General features: G+C 40.0%; 16 non-coding genes across 16 annotated transcripts; 12 read left to right on the top strand and 4 right to left on the bottom strand.

The window, feature by feature from the left end:
• Window positions 1–4,511: 4,511 nt before the first annotated feature.
• Window positions 4,512–4,584, top strand: Trnar-acg (transfer RNA arginine (anticodon ACG)). The gene has a single exon. It is a non-coding gene; the product is annotated as a tRNA-Arg (tRNA).
• Window positions 4,585–4,906: 322 nt separating this feature from the next.
• Window positions 4,907–5,098, top strand: LOC130660624 (U2 spliceosomal RNA). The gene has a single exon (XR_008987823.1). It is a non-coding gene; the product is annotated as a U2 spliceosomal RNA (small nuclear RNA).
• Window positions 5,099–5,283: 185 nt separating this feature from the next.
• On the top strand, window positions 5,284–5,448 carry LOC130659565 (U1 spliceosomal RNA). Its single transcript, XR_008986770.1, has one exon. It is a non-coding gene; the product is annotated as a U1 spliceosomal RNA (small nuclear RNA).
• Window positions 5,449–5,776: 328 nt separating this feature from the next.
• Window positions 5,777–5,895, bottom strand: LOC130659136 (5S ribosomal RNA). Its single transcript, XR_008986348.1, has one exon. It is a non-coding gene; the product is annotated as a 5S ribosomal RNA (ribosomal RNA).
• Window positions 5,896–10,363: 4,468 nt separating this feature from the next.
• Trnar-acg (transfer RNA arginine (anticodon ACG)) lies at window positions 10,364–10,436 on the top strand. The gene has a single exon. It is a non-coding gene; the product is annotated as a tRNA-Arg (tRNA).
• A 322-nt stretch (window positions 10,437–10,758) lies between these two features.
• LOC130660623 (U2 spliceosomal RNA) lies at window positions 10,759–10,950 on the top strand. The gene has a single exon (XR_008987820.1). It is a non-coding gene; the product is annotated as a U2 spliceosomal RNA (small nuclear RNA).
• Window positions 10,951–11,135: 185 nt separating this feature from the next.
• On the top strand, window positions 11,136–11,300 carry LOC130659564 (U1 spliceosomal RNA). Its single transcript, XR_008986769.1, has one exon. It is a non-coding gene; the product is annotated as a U1 spliceosomal RNA (small nuclear RNA).
• A 328-nt stretch (window positions 11,301–11,628) lies between these two features.
• LOC130659124 (5S ribosomal RNA) lies at window positions 11,629–11,747 on the bottom strand. Its single transcript, XR_008986336.1, has one exon. It is a non-coding gene; the product is annotated as a 5S ribosomal RNA (ribosomal RNA).
• Window positions 11,748–16,215: 4,468 nt separating this feature from the next.
• Window positions 16,216–16,288, top strand: Trnar-acg (transfer RNA arginine (anticodon ACG)). Its single transcript has one exon. It is a non-coding gene; the product is annotated as a tRNA-Arg (tRNA).
• Window positions 16,289–16,610: 322 nt separating this feature from the next.
• LOC130660622 (U2 spliceosomal RNA) lies at window positions 16,611–16,802 on the top strand. Its single transcript, XR_008987819.1, has one exon. It is a non-coding gene; the product is annotated as a U2 spliceosomal RNA (small nuclear RNA).
• Window positions 16,803–16,987: 185 nt separating this feature from the next.
• On the top strand, window positions 16,988–17,152 carry LOC130659563 (U1 spliceosomal RNA). Its single transcript, XR_008986768.1, has one exon. It is a non-coding gene; the product is annotated as a U1 spliceosomal RNA (small nuclear RNA).
• Window positions 17,153–17,480: 328 nt separating this feature from the next.
• LOC130659112 (5S ribosomal RNA) lies at window positions 17,481–17,599 on the bottom strand. The gene has a single exon (XR_008986324.1). It is a non-coding gene; the product is annotated as a 5S ribosomal RNA (ribosomal RNA).
• A 4,468-nt stretch (window positions 17,600–22,067) lies between these two features.
• Window positions 22,068–22,140, top strand: Trnar-acg (transfer RNA arginine (anticodon ACG)). Its single transcript has one exon. It is a non-coding gene; the product is annotated as a tRNA-Arg (tRNA).
• A 322-nt stretch (window positions 22,141–22,462) lies between these two features.
• Window positions 22,463–22,654, top strand: LOC130660621 (U2 spliceosomal RNA). Its single transcript, XR_008987818.1, has one exon. It is a non-coding gene; the product is annotated as a U2 spliceosomal RNA (small nuclear RNA).
• Window positions 22,655–22,839: 185 nt separating this feature from the next.
• LOC130659562 (U1 spliceosomal RNA) lies at window positions 22,840–23,004 on the top strand. The gene has a single exon (XR_008986767.1). It is a non-coding gene; the product is annotated as a U1 spliceosomal RNA (small nuclear RNA).
• A 328-nt stretch (window positions 23,005–23,332) lies between these two features.
• Window positions 23,333–23,451, bottom strand: LOC130659100 (5S ribosomal RNA). Its single transcript, XR_008986312.1, has one exon. It is a non-coding gene; the product is annotated as a 5S ribosomal RNA (ribosomal RNA).
• Between the last annotated feature and the right edge of the window lie 2,491 nt (window positions 23,452–25,942).

Genomic DNA, 25,942 nt, shown 5'->3' with positions numbered 1-25,942 from the left:
GATCAGACGAGAACGGGTGTGTTCATCGTGGTATGGCCGTAGACATTAGTAGGTGCAAATACGTGCAATTTATTTTGACGTTGTGATCAAATTTTTTTATTTAATTTCTTTGAGTTACTTAGGACAAGGCGTATGCATGGATTATCTATTAGACTTTAAGGTTATAGTTTTGTGAAAAAAACAATGTTTTTTTAAAGATGTGTGGCTATAAAAATAGCCGTTGTTTTCTGAGTGTAGCGGTTTACTTCTTCTGTCCTTTGTCGTTCTTCTTTGGAGTAAGACAGCTTGAATGTTTGGCAAAACACCACCAGCTGCAATGGTTACACCGCTCAAAAGTTTGTTTAATTCTTCATCATTACGAACAGCCAATTGTAAATGTCTTGGAATAATCCTAGCTTTTTTGTTGTCTCTTGCTGCGTTACCAGCCAACTCCAATATCTCAGCAGATAAATATTCCAAGACGGCTGCTAAGTAAACTGGTGCTCCAGATCCAATTCGGTTAGCATAGTGCCCTCTACGAAGGAATCTATGCACTCTACCGACTGGAAATTGAAGTCCAGCTCTTGAGGATCTTGTCTTGGCTTTAGCCTTAGCTTTTCCACCTTTTCCACGTCCAGACATAACTGCGATTTGATTTGTAAGTTAATACAAAAACGTACGAATATTTAACGTAAGTGTTAACGAAATAAACTTTACTCGTTTTTTCATCATAAAAATAGGATCGAAATCATGTTTTTTTAACCAATCATAATTAAGTATTAAACAAAAGATTTTTTTTTTAACCAATTAAATTGCGTATCGGCGTTTTCGGATCGAATTCGATCCGATTTTTTTACTTATAAACAAAAAGTTTTGACTTGCAGTTTAATGCTTATTTACAAGTTAAGTAGCAAAAATTTTTAACCATGTCTGACGCAGCAGCTAAAGGAGGAAAACAGGCACCTAAAGTAGCCAAGAAAGGTGAAAAAAGAGCCGGCAAAAAAGGAGGAAAGATTGGTGGAACTGGTGAAAAGAAACGCAAGAGAAAGAGAAAGGAAAGTTATGCTATTTACATCTACAATGTTTTGAAACAAGTTCACCCAGATGTCGGAGTTTCAAGCAAAGCTATGAGCATCATGAACTCATTTGTCAACGACATCTTTGAGCGCATTGCTTCCGAAGCTTCGCGTTTGGCTCTTCAAAACAAAAAGTCGACCATCTCTTCTCGTGAAATTCAAACCGCAGTACGTCTTCTCTTGCCTGGAGAACTTGCAAAACACGCAGTCAGTGAAGGAACAAAAGCCGTCACAAAATACACAAGCAGCAAGTAAACCAACGTCTACCAAACACAAACGGTCTTTTTTAAGACCACACATCTTTAAAAAAACATTTACTTGGCGTCACTACAAGTTAACCGAAGTTAATAAAACTTCTAAATAATGTGCTTAAGAACACTAGCCTACATTTAAAATACTTCCCCATGTGTGTGTGGATTAGCTTCACTTTTCATACGTATTATTAGCTGTACTTGCAGAAAAGACAAGTACATTGATCCATGTTATTGCTTACATTTAACTTAACCCAGCTTTTCACGGAAACACTCCCAGGCAAATTAACCCTACAAAGTATTTCTAAATTTTTTTTGTGTCATATATGACATAGTATCGTATAGCAATAAATGTAACTGTGACAAGACTTTACACATTGTGTAATTTGGAAGCGTGCACAAAGTAATGTTTTAAAAGATTTGTGGCTATAAAAATAGCCGTTTTTGTTGAGCAATGACAACGCTTAACCTCCGAATCCGTAAAGAGTTCTTCCTTGACGTTTTAAGGCATAAACAACATCCATAGCGGTAACGGTCTTGCGTTTAGCGTGCTCTGTGTAGGTTACAGCATCACGAATAACATTCTCTAAGAAAACCTTCAGTACACCTCTGGTTTCCTCATAGATAAGGCCAGAGATACGTTTGACACCACCTCGTCGAGCAAGACGCCGAATAGCAGGTTTTGTGATTCCCTGAATGTTATCACGAAGAATTTTTCGGTGACGTTTAGCACCTCCTTTTCCCAATCCTTTACCTCCTTTTCCGCGTCCAGACATATTGATATAGTTGCGTACAGAACGAGTACAAAAACAACGTTTGAGTTAACAGAATTCAGACAGCTTTAAAAAGAGGCCATAAAATTACCTACTGCTCGTGGAAACACCCTAATTAACCAATAGAGTTGCGTCATTACAAAATGTTCCGAACATTTTGTACATTTTTTTAAGTAAAACTGTAGTTTTTTTAAAAATTCGTGGTCTTAATGTTTCAGTAAGGCAATAAATTTGGCATCGTTGGAATTCGCCAAACCTTCTGCTACTTACTAAAAAAAAAAAAAGTCAAAAGCTTTTGTGTATCAGAAGATACAGCCGTTTTCCCGTAGCCAAAAAACACAGATTTTATAAAAATGTTAAAGTAATGAGCGTAATGTCATTATGCAGCCAATCAGAAATTACTTTCTTAGCACCAATCAAATGGTTTGTTTTGAACCTTAGCTGTCAATCAATATGAGAAATAAAACTTTGGCGCGATAGTGCATTTTAGACCGTCTTGTGTATCCGTACTACATCGACTTCTTAAAATATGGCTCGTACAAAGCAAACTGCACGTAAATCTACTGGAGGAAAGGCTCCACGAAAACAACTCGCCACTAAAGCTGCGAGGAAAAGCGCACCAGCTACTGGAGGAGTGAAAAAACCACATCGTTACAGACCTGGTACAGTTGCTCTCAGAGAAATCAGAAGATACCAGAAGTCAACCGAGCTCTTGATCCGCAAGTTGCCTTTCCAGCGTCTTGTGCGAGAAATTGCTCAGGACTTCAAAACAGATCTGCGATTCCAGAGCACAGCCGTTATGGCTCTGCAAGAGGCTTCTGAAGCGTACCTTGTTGGCTTGTTCGAGGATACTAACTTGTGTGCCATTCACGCAAAACGAGTTACAATCATGCCTAAAGACATCCAGTTGGCAAGAAGAATTCGTGGGGAACGTGCCTAAGCATCTTACCAAACAAAAAACGGCTATTTTTATAGCCACACATCCATAAAAAATATTACGGCTAGCTTTTTATATCAAACTTTGTCCTGCTTTCTGTTTAAATTTTATGCTACATAAAAATTTTATGCTACATAAAGTTTGACAATGTTAAAAATATGAAGGGCAAGAAAAGTAAAAGCAAGAAAATAAGAAATTTAAAAACGAAAATACTTAAACTTAGGGAATCTAATCTTAAATTTACTCTTTTTTAACTGTTTAAGTGACTTAAACAAGTTTAACTTTGTACCAAGATAATGTTTTTTTGTAAATGTGTGGCTATAAAAATAGCCGTTTGTTAATGTAATAGCCAGATACACACAAATTATTTTTTTGCGGTCTTCTTTGCTGCCTTTTTGGGAGTCTTTTTGACCTTCTTTGCTGCAGGTTTTTTAGCAACAGGCTTCTTTGTGGGTTTCTTAGCTGCTGGTTTCTTAGCCGAGGCTTTCTTTGTGGCAGGCTTCTTTGCTGCTTTCTTTGGCGTGCTCTTCTTTGCTGGCTTCTTTTTTGGTGTACTTTTCTTTGCAGTAGGCTTCTTTGCCGTTGGCTTTTTTGCTGCGGCCTTTTTCTTAGGTTTTTCTTTTTTTACCTGACCTAGCTTGAATGATCCAGAAGCACCAGTGCCTTTAGTTTGAATCAAATCGCCTGATGTTACTCCTCGTTTAAGAGCCATTTTCAGATGATGATCTGAGTTTTCAGCAACTTTGTAATTTGCATGAATATATTTTGTAATAGCTTGGCGAGATGAACCACCGCGTTCCTTTAGGGTAGCGATAGCAGCCTTGATCATGTCCACATATTTAGGGTGATCAGCTGTCTTCTTTGCAGCAGGTTTCTTCTTGGGTGCGATTTTCTTTGGAGAAGCTGCTTCACTCATTTTTAATGTTTTCTTACAACAATCCAACGATAAACGATGCTTGTTATCACAGTAGAAGTATACTAAACATTACCGTGTAAATGAGATATAATTTAAGACGGTGCGAAGTATGCGGACGTAAAAGTACCACTCCCGGGAATTGATTTGGCGCGAAAACAGAAATGTGTGTTTCTGTACATCGTATAATGTCCGTTTTGGGTGCCGCGACTATGCGAAAGCATGTTAATTTTTATTTGTAGTACGACGCAATAGTCTGCAAGAGAAGCTGCTGGAGTTTGAGGTCTTCAGCATTACATCTAGTCTGTTAATTTGGGCTTCTTCCGCGCTCGTGTTAGGATTTTCATAAAGCGTTCTTTGGTTTGCGTTGCGTATGTCGGCCTACATCATCGACACGGCCTGTTTCCGGCTATTAGGAGCAATTCATATATTGGGCACTGCGTTTCGACTTTTTTATTAGACCACAGTAAAAAAATTCACTCACAGAAGTCCCTTTCTTTCATGGCTACAAACACGAAGAATTCTGTCGTAAGTAAAACGAATGCGCAAGCCAAAATGACGATGGGGCGAAGTCATAAGCATGGCCCTGTGGCCCAATGGATAAGGCATCTGACTACGAATCAGGGGATTCCAGGTTCGACTCCTGGCAGGGTCGCACTGTCGCATTTCGGCTGCATGGTCTACTGTGTAACGCGCGCGCACGTTCTGGCGTAATGCGTTGATAAACGGAATGTACGCAGACATATTGGAAAGTAATATCACGCACTTAGTATCGTCGCCTTTGTTAGCATTCATGTAAGTTACCATCCACTCGCTACAGTCGCTCTCCATCCTACGGCTAAATCAACAGCCGTGATTTTTACTATGTCGCCGTCCATCCGTACGCGGTGACAGTTGTAAGCTTTACAGTAACGTGACATGCTCCACAAGCAGTTACGGTGTGTGGACGATGCCTATCATGGCAACGCTTGTTCTTTATCGCTTCTCGGCCTAATGGCTAAGATCAAGTGTAGTATCTGTTCTTATCAGTTTAATATCTGGTAGGCCATTCTCTGAATGGTCAGTATATTAATCTGATTTTTGGCCTTGGGTCATGGAGGTGGATTCATTCACGCCGTGACCACGGGTTGCCTTGGTGTTGCACTATTACCGATGGCGGCCCACATAAGCAATAAAAGAATAATAGCAGTCCTCTTTCCGACGGCACTCTGCATAGTCTACGGCGGGAACAAAACGCGTACACTGGGGGAGAATACAGCCTATGCCCCGCGACACGGCAGTTTATAACACACTCAAGCCACAAGCATTAACAAACTTTGAAGGGTACCCTCATGCTACGGTGCAGTTCCAACTCATACTTACCTGACGGGGAAGTAAAGACTGATCAATGAGGGTTTTCTTCCAGAGTGAGGCTCTTGCATTGCACTACGCTTGGGCTGACCTCTGCGATTACTGCAAACGTCAGTAACTCGACCGTACAATTTCTGGTAGTGGGGGCCTGCGTCCGCGCTCGCCCCCTCCTTAAGTCAAAATGAATGAGCTTAGAAAAGTTGCGCGGCCAAATGTCGGTGGTGACTTAAACGCTAAGGTAAAACCTCGCTTGGCTGTTACGAAACGTGATTGCGATATAAGTCCTCGGAAGGCGGCGGAATTTTATTTTATTTGCCATTCCGTCAGGGTTATTGGATGATCGGCAATAGATCGAGTTTGTATGCATTTGAAAGCTCTTTTTTCTCGTACTATCACCTGAAAATGTCGTAGGAAAATGTCATAGGAAACACTTTCAACAACCGCCACGTTCCTTAATTGTTATAACAAGAAATATATCACAGCAAATGAAAATGAAAAGCCTACGACACCGGGAGTTCCCAGGCGGTCCCCCATCCAAGTACTATCCCGGCCCGACGATGCTTAACTTCCGTGATCAGACGAGAACGGGTGTGTTCATCGTGGTATGGCCGTAGACATTAGTAGGTGCAAATACGTGCAATTTATTTTGACGTTGTGATCAAATTTTTTTATTTAATTTCTTTGAGTTACTTAGGACAAGGCGTATGCATGGATTATCTATTAGACTTTAAGGTTATAGTTTTGTGAAAAAAACAATGTTTTTTTAAAGATGTGTGGCTATAAAAATAGCCGTTGTTTTCTGAGTGTAGCGGTTTACTTCTTCTGTCCTTTGTCGTTCTTCTTTGGGAGTAAGACAGCTTGAATGTTTGGCAAAACACCACCAGCTGCAATGGTTACACCGCTCAAAAGTTTGTTTAATTCTTCATCATTACGAACAGCCAATTGTAAATGTCTTGGAATAATCCTAGCTTTTTTGTTGTCTCTTGCTGCGTTACCAGCCAACTCCAATATCTCAGCAGATAAATATTCCAAGACGGCTGCTAAGTAAACTGGTGCTCCAGATCCAATTCGGTTAGCATAGTGCCCTCTACGAAGGAATCTATGCACTCTACCGACTGGAAATTGAAGTCCAGCTCTTGAGGATCTTGTCTTGGCTTTAGCCTTAGCTTTTCCACCTTTTCCACGTCCAGACATAACTGCGATTTGATTTGTAAGTTAATACAAAAACGTACGAATATTTAACGTAAGTGTTAACGAAATAAACTTTACTCGTTTTTTCATCATAAAAATAGGATCGAAATCATGTTTTTTTAACCAATCATAATTAAGTATTAAACAAAAGATTTTTTTTTTAACCAATTAAATTGCGTATCGGCGTTTTCGGATCGAATTCGATCCGATTTTTTTACTTATAAACAAAAAGTTTTGACTTGCAGTTTAATGCTTATTTACAAGTTAAGTAGCAAAAATTTTTAACCATGTCTGACGCAGCAGCTAAAGGAGGAAAACAGGCACCTAAAGTAGCCAAGAAAGGTGAAAAAAGAGCCGGCAAAAAAGGAGGAAAGATTGGTGGAACTGGTGAAAAGAAACGCAAGAGAAAGAGAAAGGAAAGTTATGCTATTTACATCTACAATGTTTTGAAACAAGTTCACCCAGATGTCGGAGTTTCAAGCAAAGCTATGAGCATCATGAACTCATTTGTCAACGACATCTTTGAGCGCATTGCTTCCGAAGCTTCGCGTTTGGCTCTTCAAAACAAAAAGTCGACCATCTCTTCTCGTGAAATTCAAACCGCAGTACGTCTTCTCTTGCCTGGAGAACTTGCAAAACACGCAGTCAGTGAAGGAACAAAAGCCGTCACAAAATACACAAGCAGCAAGTAAACCAACGTCTACCAAACACAAACGGTCTTTTTTAAGACCACACATCTTTAAAAAAACATTTACTTGGCGTCACTACAAGTTAACCGAAGTTAATAAAACTTCTAAATAATGTGCTTAAGAACACTAGCCTACATTTAAAATACTTCCCCATGTGTGTGTGGATTAGCTTCACTTTTCATACGTATTATTAGCTGTACTTGCAGAAAAGACAAGTACATTGATCCATGTTATTGCTTACATTTAACTTAACCCAGCTTTTCACGGAAACACTCCCAGGCAAATTAACCCTACAAAGTATTTCTAAATTTTTTTTGTGTCATATATGACATAGTATCGTATAGCAATAAATGTAACTGTGACAAGACTTTACACATTGTGTAATTTGGAAGCGTGCACAAAGTAATGTTTTAAAAGATTTGTGGCTATAAAAATAGCCGTTTTTGTTGAGCAATGACAACGCTTAACCTCCGAATCCGTAAAGAGTTCTTCCTTGACGTTTTAAGGCATAAACAACATCCATAGCGGTAACGGTCTTGCGTTTAGCGTGCTCTGTGTAGGTTACAGCATCACGAATAACATTCTCTAAGAAAACCTTCAGTACACCTCTGGTTTCCTCATAGATAAGGCCAGAGATACGTTTGACACCACCTCGTCGAGCAAGACGCCGAATAGCAGGTTTTGTGATTCCCTGAATGTTATCACGAAGAATTTTTCGGTGACGTTTAGCACCTCCTTTTCCCAATCCTTTACCTCCTTTTCCGCGTCCAGACATATTGATATAGTTGCGTACAGAACGAGTACAAAAACAACGTTTGAGTTAACAGAATTCAGACAGCTTTAAAAAGAGGCCATAAAATTACCTACTGCTCGTGGAAACACCCTAATTAACCAATAGAGTTGCGTCATTACAAAATGTTCCGAACATTTTGTACATTTTTTTAAGTAAAACTGTAGTTTTTTTAAAAATTCGTGGTCTTAATGTTTCAGTAAGGCAATAAATTTGGCATCGTTGGAATTCGCCAAACCTTCTGCTACTTACTAAAAAAAAAAAAAGTCAAAAGCTTTTGTGTATCAGAAGATACAGCCGTTTTCCCGTAGCCAAAAAACACAGATTTTATAAAAATGTTAAAGTAATGAGCGTAATGTCATTATGCAGCCAATCAGAAATTACTTTCTTAGCACCAATCAAATGGTTTGTTTTGAACCTTAGCTGTCAATCAATATGAGAAATAAAACTTTGGCGCGATAGTGCATTTTAGACCGTCTTGTGTATCCGTACTACATCGACTTCTTAAAATATGGCTCGTACAAAGCAAACTGCACGTAAATCTACTGGAGGAAAGGCTCCACGAAAACAACTCGCCACTAAAGCTGCGAGGAAAAGCGCACCAGCTACTGGAGGAGTGAAAAAACCACATCGTTACAGACCTGGTACAGTTGCTCTCAGAGAAATCAGAAGATACCAGAAGTCAACCGAGCTCTTGATCCGCAAGTTGCCTTTCCAGCGTCTTGTGCGAGAAATTGCTCAGGACTTCAAAACAGATCTGCGATTCCAGAGCACAGCCGTTATGGCTCTGCAAGAGGCTTCTGAAGCGTACCTTGTTGGCTTGTTCGAGGATACTAACTTGTGTGCCATTCACGCAAAACGAGTTACAATCATGCCTAAAGACATCCAGTTGGCAAGAAGAATTCGTGGGGAACGTGCCTAAGCATCTTACCAAACAAAAAACGGCTATTTTTATAGCCACACATCCATAAAAAATATTACGGCTAGCTTTTTATATCAAACTTTGTCCTGCTTTCTGTTTAAATTTTATGCTACATAAAAATTTTATGCTACATAAAGTTTGACAATGTTAAAAATATGAAGGGCAAGAAAAGTAAAAGCAAGAAAATAAGAAATTTAAAAACGAAAATACTTAAACTTAGGGAATCTAATCTTAAATTTACTCTTTTTTAACTGTTTAAGTGACTTAAACAAGTTTAACTTTGTACCAAGATAATGTTTTTTTGTAAATGTGTGGCTATAAAAATAGCCGTTTGTTAATGTAATAGCCAGATACACACAAATTATTTTTTTGCGGTCTTCTTTGCTGCCTTTTTGGGAGTCTTTTTGACCTTCTTTGCTGCAGGTTTTTTAGCAACAGGCTTCTTTGTGGGTTTCTTAGCTGCTGGTTTCTTAGCCGAGGCTTTCTTTGTGGCAGGCTTCTTTGCTGCTTTCTTTGGCGTGCTCTTCTTTGCTGGCTTCTTTTTTGGTGTACTTTTCTTTGCAGTAGGCTTCTTTGCCGTTGGCTTTTTTGCTGCGGCCTTTTTCTTAGGTTTTTCTTTTTTTACCTGACCTAGCTTGAATGATCCAGAAGCACCAGTGCCTTTAGTTTGAATCAAATCGCCTGATGTTACTCCTCGTTTAAGAGCCATTTTCAGATGATGATCTGAGTTTTCAGCAACTTTGTAATTTGCATGAATATATTTTGTAATAGCTTGGCGAGATGAACCACCGCGTTCCTTTAGGGTAGCGATAGCAGCCTTGATCATGTCCACATATTTAGGGTGATCAGCTGTCTTCTTTGCAGCAGGTTTCTTCTTGGGTGCGATTTTCTTTGGAGAAGCTGCTTCACTCATTTTTAATGTTTTCTTACAACAATCCAACGATAAACGATGCTTGTTATCACAGTAGAAGTATACTAAACATTACCGTGTAAATGAGATATAATTTAAGACGGTGCGAAGTATGCGGACGTAAAAGTACCACTCCCGGGAATTGATTTGGCGCGAAAACAGAAATGTGTGTTTCTGTACATCGTATAATGTCCGTTTTGGGTGCCGCGACTATGCGAAAGCATGTTAATTTTTATTTGTAGTACGACGCAATAGTCTGCAAGAGAAGCTGCTGGAGTTTGAGGTCTTCAGCATTACATCTAGTCTGTTAATTTGGGCTTCTTCCGCGCTCGTGTTAGGATTTTCATAAAGCGTTCTTTGGTTTGCGTTGCGTATGTCGGCCTACATCATCGACACGGCCTGTTTCCGGCTATTAGGAGCAATTCATATATTGGGCACTGCGTTTCGACTTTTTTATTAGACCACAGTAAAAAAATTCACTCACAGAAGTCCCTTTCTTTCATGGCTACAAACACGAAGAATTCTGTCGTAAGTAAAACGAATGCGCAAGCCAAAATGACGATGGGGCGAAGTCATAAGCATGGCCCTGTGGCCCAATGGATAAGGCATCTGACTACGAATCAGGGGATTCCAGGTTCGACTCCTGGCAGGGTCGCACTGTCGCATTTCGGCTGCATGGTCTACTGTGTAACGCGCGCGCACGTTCTGGCGTAATGCGTTGATAAACGGAATGTACGCAGACATATTGGAAAGTAATATCACGCACTTAGTATCGTCGCCTTTGTTAGCATTCATGTAAGTTACCATCCACTCGCTACAGTCGCTCTCCATCCTACGGCTAAATCAACAGCCGTGATTTTTACTATGTCGCCGTCCATCCGTACGCGGTGACAGTTGTAAGCTTTACAGTAACGTGACATGCTCCACAAGCAGTTACGGTGTGTGGACGATGCCTATCATGGCAACGCTTGTTCTTTATCGCTTCTCGGCCTAATGGCTAAGATCAAGTGTAGTATCTGTTCTTATCAGTTTAATATCTGGTAGGCCATTCTCTGAATGGTCAGTATATTAATCTGATTTTTGGCCTTGGGTCATGGAGGTGGATTCATTCACGCCGTGACCACGGGTTGCCTTGGTGTTGCACTATTACCGATGGCGGCCCACATAAGCAATAAAAGAATAATAGCAGTCCTCTTTCCGACGGCACTCTGCATAGTCTACGGCGGGAACAAAACGCGTACACTGGGGGAGAATACAGCCTATGCCCCGCGACACGGCAGTTTATAACACACTCAAGCCACAAGCATTAACAAACTTTGAAGGGTACCCTCATGCTACGGTGCAGTTCCAACTCATACTTACCTGACGGGGAAGTAAAGACTGATCAATGAGGGTTTTCTTCCAGAGTGAGGCTCTTGCATTGCACTACGCTTGGGCTGACCTCTGCGATTACTGCAAACGTCAGTAACTCGACCGTACAATTTCTGGTAGTGGGGGCCTGCGTCCGCGCTCGCCCCCTCCTTAAGTCAAAATGAATGAGCTTAGAAAAGTTGCGCGGCCAAATGTCGGTGGTGACTTAAACGCTAAGGTAAAACCTCGCTTGGCTGTTACGAAACGTGATTGCGATATAAGTCCTCGGAAGGCGGCGGAATTTTATTTTATTTGCCATTCCGTCAGGGTTATTGGATGATCGGCAATAGATCGAGTTTGTATGCATTTGAAAGCTCTTTTTTCTCGTACTATCACCTGAAAATGTCGTAGGAAAATGTCATAGGAAACACTTTCAACAACCGCCACGTTCCTTAATTGTTATAACAAGAAATATATCACAGCAAATGAAAATGAAAAGCCTACGACACCGGGAGTTCCCAGGCGGTCCCCCATCCAAGTACTATCCCGGCCCGACGATGCTTAACTTCCGTGATCAGACGAGAACGGGTGTGTTCATCGTGGTATGGCCGTAGACATTAGTAGGTGCAAATACGTGCAATTTATTTTGACGTTGTGATCAAATTTTTTTATTTAATTTCTTTGAGTTACTTAGGACAAGGCGTATGCATGGATTATCTATTAGACTTTAAGGTTATAGTTTTGTGAAAAAAACAATGTTTTTTTAAAGATGTGTGGCTATAAAAATAGCCGTTGTTTTCTGAGTGTAGCGGTTTACTTCTTCTGTCCTTTGTCGTTCTTCTTTGGGAGTAAGACAGCTTGAATGTTTGGCAAAACACCACCAGCTGCAATGGTTACACCGCTCAAAAGTTTGTTTAATTCTTCATCATTACGAACAGCCAATTGTAAATGTCTTGGAATAATCCTAGCTTTTTTGTTGTCTCTTGCTGCGTTACCAGCCAACTCCAATATCTCAGCAGATAAATATTCCAAGACGGCTGCTAAGTAAACTGGTGCTCCAGATCCAATTCGGTTAGCATAGTGCCCTCTACGAAGGAATCTATGCACTCTACCGACTGGAAATTGAAGTCCAGCTCTTGAGGATCTTGTCTTGGCTTTAGCCTTAGCTTTTCCACCTTTTCCACGTCCAGACATAACTGCGATTTGATTTGTAAGTTAATACAAAAACGTACGAATATTTAACGTAAGTGTTAACGAAATAAACTTTACTCGTTTTTTCATCATAAAAATAGGATCGAAATCATGTTTTTTTAACCAATCATAATTAAGTATTAAACAAAAGATTTTTTTTTTAACCAATTAAATTGCGTATCGGCGTTTTCGGATCGAATTCGATCCGATTTTTTTACTTATAAACAAAAAGTTTTGACTTGCAGTTTAATGCTTATTTACAAGTTAAGTAGCAAAAATTTTTAACCATGTCTGACGCAGCAGCTAAAGGAGGAAAACAGGCACCTAAAGTAGCCAAGAAAGGTGAAAAAAGAGCCGGCAAAAAAGGAGGAAAGATTGGTGGAACTGGTGAAAAGAAACGCAAGAGAAAGAGAAAGGAAAGTTATGCTATTTACATCTACAATGTTTTGAAACAAGTTCACCCAGATGTCGGAGTTTCAAGCAAAGCTATGAGCATCATGAACTCATTTGTCAACGACATCTTTGAGCGCATTGCTTCCGAAGCTTCGCGTTTGGCTCTTCAAAACAAAAAGTCGACCATCTCTTCTCGTGAAATTCAAACCGCAGTACGTCTTCTCTTGCCTGGAGAACTTGCAAAACACGCAGTCAGTGAAGGAACAAAAGCCGTCACAAAATACACAAGCAGCAAGTAAACCAACGTCTACCAAACACAAACGGTCTTTTTTAAGACCACACATCTTTAAAAAAACATTTACTTGGCGTCACTACAAGTTAACCGAAGTTAATAAAACTTCTAAATAATGTGCTTAAGAACACTAGCCTACATTTAAAATACTTCCCCATGTGTGTGTGGATTAGCTTCACTTTTCATACGTATTATTAGCTGTACTTGCAGAAAAGACAAGTACATTGATCCATGTTATTGCTTACATTTAACTTAACCCAGCTTTTCACGGAAACACTCCCAGGCAAATTAACCCTACAAAGTATTTCTAAATTTTTTTTGTGTCATATATGACATAGTATCGTATAGCAATAAATGTAACTGTGACAAGACTTTACACATTGTGTAATTTGGAAGCGTGCACAAAGTAATGTTTTAAAAGATTTGTGGCTATAAAAATAGCCGTTTTTGTTGAGCAATGACAACGCTTAACCTCCGAATCCGTAAAGAGTTCTTCCTTGACGTTTTAAGGCATAAACAACATCCATAGCGGTAACGGTCTTGCGTTTAGCGTGCTCTGTGTAGGTTACAGCATCACGAATAACATTCTCTAAGAAAACCTTCAGTACACCTCTGGTTTCCTCATAGATAAGGCCAGAGATACGTTTGACACCACCTCGTCGAGCAAGACGCCGAATAGCAGGTTTTGTGATTCCCTGAATGTTATCACGAAGAATTTTTCGGTGACGTTTAGCACCTCCTTTTCCCAATCCTTTACCTCCTTTTCCGCGTCCAGACATATTGATATAGTTGCGTACAGAACGAGTACAAAAACAACGTTTGAGTTAACAGAATTCAGACAGCTTTAAAAAGAGGCCATAAAATTACCTACTGCTCGTGGAAACACCCTAATTAACCAATAGAGTTGCGTCATTACAAAATGTTCCGAACATTTTGTACATTTTTTTAAGTAAAACTGTAGTTTTTTTAAAAATTCGTGGTCTTAATGTTTCAGTAAGGCAATAAATTTGGCATCGTTGGAATTCGCCAAACCTTCTGCTACTTACTAAAAAAAAAAAAAGTCAAAAGCTTTTGTGTATCAGAAGATACAGCCGTTTTCCCGTAGCCAAAAAACACAGATTTTATAAAAATGTTAAAGTAATGAGCGTAATGTCATTATGCAGCCAATCAGAAATTACTTTCTTAGCACCAATCAAATGGTTTGTTTTGAACCTTAGCTGTCAATCAATATGAGAAATAAAACTTTGGCGCGATAGTGCATTTTAGACCGTCTTGTGTATCCGTACTACATCGACTTCTTAAAATATGGCTCGTACAAAGCAAACTGCACGTAAATCTACTGGAGGAAAGGCTCCACGAAAACAACTCGCCACTAAAGCTGCGAGGAAAAGCGCACCAGCTACTGGAGGAGTGAAAAAACCACATCGTTACAGACCTGGTACAGTTGCTCTCAGAGAAATCAGAAGATACCAGAAGTCAACCGAGCTCTTGATCCGCAAGTTGCCTTTCCAGCGTCTTGTGCGAGAAATTGCTCAGGACTTCAAAACAGATCTGCGATTCCAGAGCACAGCCGTTATGGCTCTGCAAGAGGCTTCTGAAGCGTACCTTGTTGGCTTGTTCGAGGATACTAACTTGTGTGCCATTCACGCAAAACGAGTTACAATCATGCCTAAAGACATCCAGTTGGCAAGAAGAATTCGTGGGGAACGTGCCTAAGCATCTTACCAAACAAAAAACGGCTATTTTTATAGCCACACATCCATAAAAAGTATTACGGCTAGCTTTTTATATCAAACTTTGTCCTGCTTTCTGTTTAAATTTTATGCTACATAAAAATTTTATGCTACATAAAGTTTGACAATGTTAAAAATATGAAGGGCAAGAAAAGTAAAAGCAAGAAAATAAGAAATTTAAAAACGAAAATACTTAAACTTAGGGAATCTAATCTTAAATTTACTCTTTTTTAACTGTTTAAGTGACTTAAACAAGTTTAACTTTGTACCAAGATAATGTTTTTTTGTAAATGTGTGGCTATAAAAATAGCCGTTTGTTAATGTAATAGCCAGATACACACAAATTATTTTTTTGCGGTCTTCTTTGCTGCCTTTTTGGGAGTCTTTTTGACCTTCTTTGCTGCAGGTTTTTTAGCAACAGGCTTCTTTGTGGGTTTCTTAGCTGCTGGTTTCTTAGCCGAGGCTTTCTTTGTGGCAGGCTTCTTTGCTGCTTTCTTTGGCGTGCTCTTCTTTGCTGGCTTCTTTTTTGGTGTACTTTTCTTTGCAGTAGGCTTCTTTGCCGTTGGCTTTTTTGCTGCGGCCTTTTTCTTAGGTTTTTCTTTTTTTACCTGACCTAGCTTGAATGATCCAGAAGCACCAGTGCCTTTAGTTTGAATCAAATCGCCTGATGTTACTCCTCGTTTAAGAGCCATTTTCAGATGATGATCTGAGTTTTCAGCAACTTTGTAATTTGCATGAATATATTTTGTAATAGCTTGGCGAGATGAACCACCGCGTTCCTTTAGGGTAGCGATAGCAGCCTTGATCATGTCCACATATTTAGGGTGATCAGCTGTCTTCTTTGCAGCAGGTTTCTTCTTGGGTGCGATTTTCTTTGGAGAAGCTGCTTCACTCATTTTTAATGTTTTCTTACAACAATCCAACGATAAACGATGCTTGTTATCACAGTAGAAGTATACTAAACATTACCGTGTAAATGAGATATAATTTAAGACGGTGCGAAGTATGCGGACGTAAAAGTACCACTCCCGGGAATTGATTTGGCGCGAAAACAGAAATGTGTGTTTCTGTACATCGTATAATGTCCGTTTTGGGTGCCGCGACTATGCGAAAGCATGTTAATTTTTATTTGTAGTACGACGCAATAGTCTGCAAGAGAAGCTGCTGGAGTTTGAGGTCTTCAGCATTACATCTAGTCTGTTAATTTGGGCTTCTTCCGCGCTCGTGTTAGGATTTTCATAAAGCGTTCTTTGGTTTGCGTTGCGTATGTCGGCCTACATCATCGACACGGCCTGTTTCCGGCTATTAGGAGCAATTCATATATTGGGCACTGCGTTTCGACTTTTTTATTAGACCACAGTAAAAAAATTCACTCACAGAAGTCCCTTTCTTTCATGGCTACAAACACGAAGAATTCTGTCGTAAGTAAAACGAATGCGCAAGCCAAAATGACGATGGGGCGAAGTCATAAGCATGGCCCTGTGGCCCAATGGATAAGGCATCTGACTACGAATCAGGGGATTCCAGGTTCGACTCCTGGCAGGGTCGCACTGTCGCATTTCGGCTGCATGGTCTACTGTGTAACGCGCGCGCACGTTCTGGCGTAATGCGTTGATAAACGGAATGTACGCAGACATATTGGAAAGTAATATCACGCACTTAGTATCGTCGCCTTTGTTAGCATTCATGTAAGTTACCATCCACTCGCTACAGTCGCTCTCCATCCTACGGCTAAATCAACAGCCGTGATTTTTACTATGTCGCCGTCCATCCGTACGCGGTGACAGTTGTAAGCTTTACAGTAACGTGACATGCTCCACAAGCAGTTACGGTGTGTGGACGATGCCTATCATGGCAACGCTTGTTCTTTATCGCTTCTCGGCCTAATGGCTAAGATCAAGTGTAGTATCTGTTCTTATCAGTTTAATATCTGGTAGGCCATTCTCTGAATGGTCAGTATATTAATCTGATTTTTGGCCTTGGGTCATGGAGGTGGATTCATTCACGCCGTGACCACGGGTTGCCTTGGTGTTGCACTATTACCGATGGCGGCCCACATAAGCAATAAAAGAATAATAGCAGTCCTCTTTCCGACGGCACTCTGCATAGTCTACGGCGGGAACAAAACGCGTACACTGGGGGAGAATACAGCCTATGCCCCGCGACACGGCAGTTTATAACACACTCAAGCCACAAGCATTAACAAACTTTGAAGGGTACCCTCATGCTACGGTGCAGTTCCAACTCATACTTACCTGACGGGGAAGTAAAGACTGATCAATGAGGGTTTTCTTCCAGAGTGAGGCTCTTGCATTGCACTACGCTTGGGCTGACCTCTGCGATTACTGCAAACGTCAGTAACTCGACCGTACAATTTCTGGTAGTGGGGGCCTGCGTCCGCGCTCGCCCCCTCCTTAAGTCAAAATGAATGAGCTTAGAAAAGTTGCGCGGCCAAATGTCGGTGGTGACTTAAACGCTAAGGTAAAACCTCGCTTGGCTGTTACGAAACGTGATTGCGATATAAGTCCTCGGAAGGCGGCGGAATTTTATTTTATTTGCCATTCCGTCAGGGTTATTGGATGATCGGCAATAGATCGAGTTTGTATGCATTTGAAAGCTCTTTTTTCTCGTACTATCACCTGAAAATGTCGTAGGAAAATGTCATAGGAAACACTTTCAACAACCGCCACGTTCCTTAATTGTTATAACAAGAAATATATCACAGCAAATGAAAATGAAAAGCCTACGACACCGGGAGTTCCCAGGCGGTCCCCCATCCAAGTACTATCCCGGCCCGACGATGCTTAACTTCCGTGATCAGACGAGAACGGGTGTGTTCATCGTGGTATGGCCGTAGACATTAGTAGGTGCAAATACGTGCAATTTATTTTGACGTTGTGATCAAATTTTTTTATTTAATTTCTTTGAGTTACTTAGGACAAGGCGTATGCATGGATTATCTATTAGACTTTAAGGTTATAGTTTTGTGAAAAAAACAATGTTTTTTTAAAGATGTGTGGCTATAAAAATAGCCGTTGTTTTCTGAGTGTAGCGGTTTACTTCTTCTGTCCTTTGTCGTTCTTCTTTGGGAGTAAGACAGCTTGAATGTTTGGCAAAACACCACCAGCTGCAATGGTTACACCGCTCAAAAGTTTGTTTAATTCTTCATCATTACGAACAGCCAATTGTAAATGTCTTGGAATAATCCTAGCTTTTTTGTTGTCTCTTGCTGCGTTACCAGCCAACTCCAATATCTCAGCAGATAAATATTCCAAGACGGCTGCTAAGTAAACTGGTGCTCCAGATCCAATTCGGTTAGCATAGTGCCCTCTACGAAGGAATCTATGCACTCTACCGACTGGAAATTGAAGTCCAGCTCTTGAGGATCTTGTCTTGGCTTTAGCCTTAGCTTTTCCACCTTTTCCACGTCCAGACATAACTGCGATTTGATTTGTAAGTTAATACAAAAACGTACGAATATTTAACGTAAGTGTTAACGAAATAAACTTTACTCGTTTTTTCATCATAAAAATAGGATCGAAATCATGTTTTTTTAACCAATCATAATTAAGTATTAAACAAAAGATTTTTTTTTTAACCAATTAAATTGCGTATCGGCGTTTTCGGATCGAATTCGATCCGATTTTTTTACTTATAAACAAAAAGTTTTGACTTGCAGTTTAATGCTTATTTACAAGTTAAGTAGCAAAAATTTTTAACCATGTCTGACGCAGCAGCTAAAGGAGGAAAACAGGCACCTAAAGTAGCCAAGAAAGGTGAAAAAAGAGCCGGCAAAAAAGGAGGAAAGATTGGTGGAACTGGTGAAAAGAAACGCAAGAGAAAGAGAAAGGAAAGTTATGCTATTTACATCTACAATGTTTTGAAACAAGTTCACCCAGATGTCGGAGTTTCAAGCAAAGCTATGAGCATCATGAACTCATTTGTCAACGACATCTTTGAGCGCATTGCTTCCGAAGCTTCGCGTTTGGCTCTTCAAAACAAAAAGTCGACCATCTCTTCTCGTGAAATTCAAACCGCAGTACGTCTTCTCTTGCCTGGAGAACTTGCAAAACACGCAGTCAGTGAAGGAACAAAAGCCGTCACAAAATACACAAGCAGCAAGTAAACCAACGTCTACCAAACACAAACGGTCTTTTTTAAGACCACACATCTTTAAAAAAACATTTACTTGGCGTCACTACAAGTTAACCGAAGTTAATAAAACTTCTAAATAATGTGCTTAAGAACACTAGCCTACATTTAAAATACTTCCCCATGTGTGTGTGGATTAGCTTCACTTTTCATACGTATTATTAGCTGTACTTGCAGAAAAGACAAGTACATTGATCCATGTTATTGCTTACATTTAACTTAACCCAGCTTTTCACGGAAACACTCCCAGGCAAATTAACCCTACAAAGTATTTCTAAATTTTTTTTGTGTCATATATGACATAGTATCGTATAGCAATAAATGTAACTGTGACAAGACTTTACACATTGTGTAATTTGGAAGCGTGCACAAAGTAATGTTTTAAAAGATTTGTGGCTATAAAAATAGCCGTTTTTGTTGAGCAATGACAACGCTTAACCTCCGAATCCGTAAAGAGTTCTTCCTTGACGTTTTAAGGCATAAACAACATCCATAGCGGTAACGGTCTTGCGTTTAGCGTGCTCTGTGTAGGTTACAGCATCACGAATAACATTCTCTAAGAAAACCTTCAGTACACCTCTGGTTTCCTCATAGATAAGGCCAGAGATACGTTTGACACCACCTCGTCGAGCAAGACGCCGAATAGCAGGTTTTGTGATTCCCTGAATGTTATCACGAAGAATTTTTCGGTGACGTTTAGCACCTCCTTTTCCCAATCCTTTACCTCCTTTTCCGCGTCCAGACATATTGATATAGTTGCGTACAGAACGAGTACAAAAACAACGTTTGAGTTAACAGAATTCAGACAGCTTTAAAAAGAGGCCATAAAATTACCTACTGCTCGTGGAAACACCCTAATTAACCAATAGAGTTGCGTCATTACAAAATGTTCCGAACATTTTGTACATTTTTTTAAGTAAAACTGTAGTTTTTTTAAAAATTCGTGGTCTTAATGTTTCAGTAAGGCAATAAATTTGGCATCGTTGGAATTCGCCAAACCTTCTGCTACTTACTAAAAAAAAAAAAAGTCAAAAGCTTTTGTGTATCAGAAGATACAGCCGTTTTCCCGTAGCCAAAAAACACAGATTTTATAAAAATGTTAAAGTAATGAGCGTAATGTCATTATGCAGCCAATCAGAAATTACTTTCTTAGCACCAATCAAATGGTTTGTTTTGAACCTTAGCTGTCAATCAATATGAGAAATAAAACTTTGGCGCGATAGTGCATTTTAGACCGTCTTGTGTATCCGTACTACATCGACTTCTTAAAATATGGCTCGTACAAAGCAAACTGCACGTAAATCTACTGGAGGAAAGGCTCCACGAAAACAACTCGCCACTAAAGCTGCGAGGAAAAGCGCACCAGCTACTGGAGGAGTGAAAAAACCACATCGTTACAGACCTGGTACAGTTGCTCTCAGAGAAATCAGAAGATACCAGAAGTCAACCGAGCTCTTGATCCGCAAGTTGCCTTTCCAGCGTCTTGTGCGAGAAATTGCTCAGGACTTCAAAACAGATCTGCGATTCCAGAGCACAGCCGTTATGGCTCTGCAAGAGGCTTCTGAAGCGTACCTTGTTGGCTTGTTCGAGGATACTAACTTGTGTGCCATTCACGCAAAACGAGTTACAATCATGCCTAAAGACATCCAGTTGGCAAGAAGAATTCGTGGGGAACGTGCCTAAGCATCTTACCAAACAAAAAACGGCTATTTTTATAGCCACACATCCATAAAAAATATTACGGCTAGCTTTTTATATCAAACTTTGTCCTGCTTTCTGTTTAAATTTTATGCTACATAAAAATTTTATGCTACATAAAGTTTGACAATGTTAAAAATATGAAGGGCAAGAAAAGTAAAAGCAAGAAAATAAGAAATTTAAAAACGAAAATACTTAAACTTAGGGAATCTAATCTTAAATTTACTCTTTTTTAACTGTTTAAGTGACTTAAACAAGTTTAACTTTGTACCAAGATAATGTTTTTTTGTAAATGTGTGGCTATAAAAATAGCCGTTTGTTAATGTAATAGCCAGATACACACAAATTATTTTTTTGCGGTCTTCTTTGCTGCCTTTTTGGGAGTCTTTTTGACCTTCTTTGCTGCAGGTTTTTTAGCAACAGGCTTCTTTGTGGGTTTCTTAGCTGCTGGTTTCTTAGCCGAGGCTTTCTTTGTGGCAGGCTTCTTTGCTGCTTTCTTTGGCGTGCTCTTCTTTGCTGGCTTCTTTTTTGGTGTACTTTTCTTTGCAGTAGGCTTCTTTGCCGTTGGCTTTTTTGCTGCGGCCTTTTTCTTAGGTTTTTCTTTTTTTACCTGACCTAGCTTGAATGATCCAGAAGCACCAGTGCCTTTAGTTTGAATCAAATCGCCTGATGTTACTCCTCGTTTAAGAGCCATTTTCAGATGATGATCTGAGTTTTCAGCAACTTTGTAATTTGCATGAATATATTTTGTAATAGCTTGGCGAGATGAACCACCGCGTTCCTTTAGGGTAGCGATAGCAGCCTTGATCATGTCCACATATTTAGGGTGATCAGCTGTCTTCTTTGCAGCAGGTTTCTTCTTGGGTGCGATTTTCTTTGGAGAAGCTGCTTCACTCATTTTTAATGTTTTCTTACAACAATCCAACGATAAACGATGCTTGTTATCACAGTAGAAGTATACTAAACATTACCGTGTAAATGAGATATAATTTAAGACGGTGCGAAGTATGCGGACGTAAAAGTACCACTCCCGGGAATTGATTTGGCGCGAAAACAGAAATGTGTGTTTCTGTACATCGTATAATGTCCGTTTTGGGTGCCGCGACTATGCGAAAGCATGTTAATTTTTATTTGTAGTACGACGCAATAGTCTGCAAGAGAAGCTGCTGGAGTTTGAGGTCTTCAGCATTACATCTAGTCTGTTAATTTGGGCTTCTTCCGCGCTCGTGTTAGGATTTTCATAAAGCGTTCTTTGGTTTGCGTTGCGTATGTCGGCCTACATCATCGACACGGCCTGTTTCCGGCTATTAGGAGCAATTCATATATTGGGCACTGCGTTTCGACTTTTTTATTAGACCACAGTAAAAAAATTCACTCACAGAAGTCCCTTTCTTTCATGGCTACAAACACGAAGAATTCTGTCGTAAGTAAAACGAATGCGCAAGCCAAAATGACGATGGGGCGAAGTCATAAGCATGGCCCTGTGGCCCAATGGATAAGGCATCTGACTACGAATCAGGGGATTCCAGGTTCGACTCCTGGCAGGGTCGCACTGTCGCATTTCGGCTGCATGGTCTACTGTGTAACGCGCGCGCACGTTCTGGCGTAATGCGTTGATAAACGGAATGTACGCAGACATATTGGAAAGTAATATCACGCACTTAGTATCGTCGCCTTTGTTAGCATTCATGTAAGTTACCATCCACTCGCTACAGTCGCTCTCCATCCTACGGCTAAATCAACAGCCGTGATTTTTACTATGTCGCCGTCCATCCGTACGCGGTGACAGTTGTAAGCTTTACAGTAACGTGACATGCTCCACAAGCAGTTACGGTGTGTGGACGATGCCTATCATGGCAACGCTTGTTCTTTATCGCTTCTCGGCCTAATGGCTAAGATCAAGTGTAGTATCTGTTCTTATCAGTTTAATATCTGGTAGGCCATTCTCTGAATGGTCAGTATATTAATCTGATTTTTGGCCTTGGGTCATGGAGGTGGATTCATTCACGCCGTGACCACGGGTTGCCTTGGTGTTGCACTATTACCGATGGCGGCCCACATAAGCAATAAAAGAATAATAGCAGTCCTCTTTCCGACGGCACTCTGCATAGTCTACGGCGGGAACAAAACGCGTACACTGGGGGAGAATACAGCCTATGCCCCGCGACACGGCAGTTTATAACACACTCAAGCCACAAGCATTAACAAACTTTGAAGGGTACCCTCATGCTACGGTGCAGTTCCAACTCATACTTACCTGACGGGGAAGTAAAGACTGATCAATGAGGGTTTTCTTCCAGAGTGAGGCTCTTGCATTGCACTACGCTTGGGCTGACCTCTGCGATTACTGCAAACGTCAGTAACTCGACCGTACAATTTCTGGTAGTGGGGGCCTGCGTCCGCGCTCGCCCCCTCCTTAAGTCAAAATGAATGAGCTTAGAAAAGTTGCGCGGCCAAATGTCGGTGGTGACTTAAACGCTAAGGTAAAACCTCGCTTGGCTGTTACGAAACGTGATTGCGATATAAGTCCTCGGAAGGCGGCGGAATTTTATTTTATTTGCCATTCCGTCAGGGTTATTGGATGATCGGCAATAGATCGAGTTTGTATGCATTTGAAAGCTCTTTTTTCTCGTACTATCACCTGAAAATGTCGTAGGAAAATGTCATAGGAAACACTTTCAACAACCGCCACGTTCCTTAATTGTTATAACAAGAAATATATCACAGCAAATGAAAATGAAAAGCCTACGACACCGGGAGTTCCCAGGCGGTCCCCCATCCAAGTACTATCCCGGCCCGACGATGCTTAACTTCCGTGATCAGACGAGAACGGGTGTGTTCATCGTGGTATGGCCGTAGACATTAGTAGGTGCAAATACGTGCAATTTATTTTGACGTTGTGATCAAATTTTTTTATTTAATTTCTTTGAGTTACTTAGGACAAGGCGTATGCATGGATTATCTATTAGACTTTAAGGTTATAGTTTTGTGAAAAAAACAATGTTTTTTTAAAGATGTGTGGCTATAAAAATAGCCGTTGTTTTCTGAGTGTAGCGGTTTACTTCTTCTGTCCTTTGTCGTTCTTCTTTGGGAGTAAGACAGCTTGAATGTTTGGCAAAACACCACCAGCTGCAATGGTTACACCGCTCAAAAGTTTGTTTAATTCTTCATCATTACGAACAGCCAATTGTAAATGTCTTGGAATAATCCTAGCTTTTTTGTTGTCTCTTGCTGCGTTACCAGCCAACTCCAATATCTCAGCAGATAAATATTCCAAGACGGCTGCTAAGTAAACTGGTGCTCCAGATCCAATTCGGTTAGCATAGTGCCCTCTACGAAGGAATCTATGCACTCTACCGACTGGAAATTGAAGTCCAGCTCTTGAGGATCTTGTCTTGGCTTTAGCCTTAGCTTTTCCACCTTTTCCACGTCCAGACATAACTGCGATTTGATTTGTAAGTTAATACAAAAACGTACGAATATTTAACGTAAGTGTTAACGAAATAAACTTTACTCGTTTTTTCATCATAAAAATAGGATCGAAATCATGTTTTTTTAACCAATCATAATTAAGTATTAAACAAAAGATTTTTTTTTTAACCAATTAAATTGCGTATCGGCGTTTTCGGATCGAATTCGATCCGATTTTTTTACTTATAAACAAAAAGTTTTGACTTGCAGTTTAATGCTTATTTACAAGTTAAGTAGCAAAAATTTTTAACCATGTCTGACGCAGCAGCTAAAGGAGGAAAACAGGCACCTAAAGTAGCCAAGAAAGGTGAAAAAAGAGCCGGCAAAAAAGGAGGAAAGATTGGTGGAACTGGTGAAAAGAAACGCAAGAGAAAGAGAAAGGAAAGTTATGCTATTTACATCTACAATGTTTTGAAACAAGTTCACCCAGATGTCGGAGTTTCAAGCAAAGCTATGAGCATCATGAACTCATTTGTCAACGACATCTTTGAGCGCATTGCTTCCGAAGCTTCGCGTTTGGCTCTTCAAAACAAAAAGTCGACCATCTCTTCTCGTGAAATTCAAACCGCAGTACGTCTTCTCTTGCCTGGAGAACTTGCAAAACACGCAGTCAGTGAAGGAACAAAAGCCGTCACAAAATACACAAGCAGCAAGTAAACCAACGTCTACCAAACACAAACGGTCTTTTTTAAGACCACACATCTTTAAAAAAACATTTACTTGGCGTCACTACAAGTTAACCGAAGTTAATAAAACTTCTAAATAATGTGCTTAAGAACACTAGCCTACATTTAAAATACTTCCCCATGTGTGTGTGGATTAGCTTCACTTTTCATACGTATTATTAGCTGTACTTGCAGAAAAGACAAGTACATTGATCCATGTTATTGCTTACATTTAACTTAACCCAGCTTTTCACGGAAACACTCCCAGGCAAATTAACCCTACAAAGTATTTCTAAATTTTTTTTGTGTCATATATGACATAGTATCGTATAGCAATAAATGTAACTGTGACAAGACTTTACACATTGTGTAATTTGGAAGCGTGCACAAAGTAATGTTTTAAAAGATTTGTGGCTATAAAAATAGCCGTTTTTGTTGAGCAATGACAACGCTTAACCTCCGAATCCGTAAAGAGTTCTTCCTTGACGTTTTAAGGCATAAACAACATCCATAGCGGTAACGGTCTTGCGTTTAGCGTGCTCTGTGTAGGTTACAGCATCACGAATAACATTCTCTAAGAAAACCTTCAGTACACCTCTGGTTTCCTCATAGATAAGGCCAGAGATACGTTTGCAAGCAAGACGCCGAATAGCAGGTTTTGTGATTCCCTGAATGTTATCACGAAGAATTTTTCGGTGACGTTTAGCACCTCCTTTTCCCAATCCTTTACCTCCTTTTCCGCGTCCAGACATATTGATATAGTTGCGTACAGAACGAGTACAAAAACAACGTTTGAGTTAACAGAATTCAGACAGCTTTAAAAAGAGGCCATAAAATTACCTACTGCTCGTGGAAACACCCTAATTAACCAATAGAGTTGCGTCATTACAAAATGTTCCGAACATTTTGTACATTTTTTTAAGTAAAACTGTAGTTTTTTTAAAAATTCGTGGTCTTAATGTTTCAGTAAGGCAATAAATTTGGCATCGTTGGAATTCGCCAAACCTTCTGCTACTTACTAAAAAAAAAAAAAGTCAAAAGCTTTTGTGTATCAGAAGATACAGCCGTTTTCCCGTAGCCAAAAAACACAGATTTTATAAAAATGTTAAAGTAATGAGCGTAATGTCATTATGCAGCCAATCAGAAATTACTTTCTTAGCACCAATCAAATGGTTTGTTTTGAACCTTAGCTGTCAATCAATATGAGAAATAAAAC

The sequence above is a fragment of the Hydractinia symbiolongicarpus genome, chromosome 9, assembly GCF_029227915.1.
Source record: "Hydractinia symbiolongicarpus strain clone_291-10 chromosome 9, HSymV2.1, whole genome shotgun sequence".
Classification (NCBI taxonomy): Eukaryota; Metazoa; Cnidaria; class Hydrozoa; order Anthoathecata; family Hydractiniidae; genus Hydractinia; species Hydractinia symbiolongicarpus.
The sequence above is the reverse complement of the archived record's forward strand: the minus strand, read 5'-3'. Positions and strand labels throughout refer to the sequence as shown.